General features: G+C 37.6%; 1 protein-coding gene across 1 annotated transcript in view; it reads right to left on the reverse strand.

The window, feature by feature from the left end:
* Nucleotides 1–2,500, reverse strand: part of LOC138006838 (nicotinamide/nicotinic acid mononucleotide adenylyltransferase 1-like) — a 19,360-nt gene that overhangs the window by 9,785 nt on the left and 7,075 nt on the right. The window lies entirely within an intron of this gene.

The following is a 2,500-nucleotide window of genomic DNA, read 5'->3' on the forward strand; positions in this document are numbered from 1 at the left end:
TGTTAAGCGTTATCCTAAATTTGGTCATACTTTACCATTACTTTCTGAGCTCCATTGGTTACCAGTGGAGCATCGCATTGTTTTTAAGATCTTGTTGTTGGTTTTTAAATCTCTGAATAATTTAGCCCCTTCTTATATTAGTGATTTGCTAACACCATATATCCCCAGTCGTAGTCTCAGGTCATCCAATCAGTCTCTTCTGGTTGTCCCAAGGTCTATTCAAAAGTCTTATGGTGACAGAGCTTTCGCAGTGGCTGCCCCACGGTTGTGGAATGCTCTGCCCATTCATATGAGACAGCCTGGTTTTTCTTTAGCTACTTTTAAGAAATGTCTGAAGACTTACCTTTTCAAAAAAGCTTTTTTTTCAAATATTTTGTGATTTCATGTGATTTTTGTCTTAATTATCTTTTAATGTATTTGTAATTAATGTAGTCATTATCTTTTTAATACAGTATTGTAAAGCGCCATAGAGCAGTTAGGATATGGCGCTATATAAATCTATTTATTATTATTATTATTACATGTACTGCCCTCACTTTTGAAACAAACATTTCTTTTGAAATTTGCTTGTCGTAGCGAGGATAGAAAGGTTTATAGTAACCCTTTGAGTGCCAAGGACGTATATATACGTCCTTGCACATCACTCAGCAACCAAGGACGTGTACATATGTCCTCAAGTCTTATGTTTCATCTACAACGCTATTGTTCAGGTACGATTTCTTTGAGAAGGGAATGGGGAGCACAGTCAAGTCCACCGACCAAAACATTTTGTGATTCCTTACACAGCAGTGTTTTTCATATTTTGCCCCCTACGACGCCTCCTTCATAATTCATGTTAAGGAGGCTCGAAAGGGTTTTCAGCTGAGCGTGCGCGCGCGTAAGCTGCTCCCGTCAGCTCACAATTCAAAGTGGGTCACCAGAGATAAACAAATAATCTCTAATTTCGTTCACCTTTCCTCTCATTCCTATACATATGGAATATAAATAGACATCTCCTATTCACAAAAACAACAAAAATTGTACACACACGGTTTAATGGTCAATTAAATCCGTTTGTGTTGGCCTGTAGCTTCACTCGCACGTGCACTCGAATGAGAGGGTGACGCATGCGTAAATGCCGATCTTGTAACTTCCTCATTTTTCCTGATTTTGCAACTTTATTCTCTTATATCTCTGCTTGAGGCGGTTGCATGTTAGCCTAGATTAACTTAAAACGTTTGTCTTTCAAATTTAAAAAAACTCTAGGTGAAAAAAAAAAAATTAGCGACACATTGATTGATTGCAAAAAAACTTATTTTTCTGAACTACAGATTTTGTTGAATTTAAGATATTTTAGAGATTATTTCTGACATTATCTGGTAACACGGAATGGGAAGATTTCACCGTTCCGTTTTTTCAAAAAAGACAATATATCTTGATTTTAAAGCTCAAAGAAATGCCTTATATCGTTGCCATGGTAACGTTATTTTTGAGGGAGAAATGTGATGTGAGAAATCTATGATAGGTACTTAATACCCTGGCCAATTTTTGTCTTGATATAATTACCCTAACTGTATCTAAAAACAGAACATGTTTATTTGTTTGAAAAAAGGTGAAACTATTTCGAGCCTCCTTAAACATGGCGTTCCGTGCACGTGCATACATTTCTTGAAATGTTACTCAGTTCACAGGCAGCCCAAGCTCAAAATGTTAGGAGTTCAGTGTAACGTGACATATGCCATATTACATAACTACGCGAAACGTGACTCCCGCCTTACAGCATATGGAGGTATTGTGTTACAACGGTTTGAATTTGTAAAGGTTTGTATGGGAAGGCAACGGCTTTGCTGGAAAAGTCAATTATTCTTATATTTTGTGAATAAAATCTACTTACCCTGTTGCCGTGTTGTATTCTTTGTTGTTTGCCAGCTTCGCAAGCCGATCTAACGCGATTTCGGCGACTTATCGTTTTGTGGGTTTCCACTGCTAAAAGAAAGTCTTTCTTTTAGCAGTGGAAACCCACAAAACGATAAGTCGCCGAAATCGCGTTAGATCGGCTTGCGAAGCTGGCAAACAACAAAGAATACAACACGGCAACAGGGTAAGTAGATTTTATTCACAAAATATAAGAATAATTGACTTTTCCAGCAAAGCCGTTGCCTTCCCATACAAACCTTTACAAATTCAAACCGTTGTAACACAATACCTCCATATGCTGTAAGGCGGGAGTCACGTTTCGCGTAGTTATGTAATATGGCATATGTCACGTTACACTGAACTCCTAACATTTTGAGCTTGGGCTGCCTGTGCTCAGTTCAACAATCTTTTTCATGTACTTCGAATGAGATTTCTGCAGAAAGCGATGAAAGTTTGCCTGAATATGGCGCTAATTGTTCAGAAAAAAAAGTCATGGAATGAAAATGATGATAATAGTAGCGACGTTAAGTGATGAGAATTACCGAGAAGATGACACTGTATAAAGTGAGGTTCATTTCAAGAGTTTATCCGCTTTATCTAACAG

Source organism: Montipora foliosa, chromosome 6 (assembly GCF_036669935.1).
Source record: "Montipora foliosa isolate CH-2021 chromosome 6, ASM3666993v2, whole genome shotgun sequence".
Classification (NCBI taxonomy): Eukaryota; Metazoa; Cnidaria; class Anthozoa; order Scleractinia; family Acroporidae; genus Montipora; species Montipora foliosa.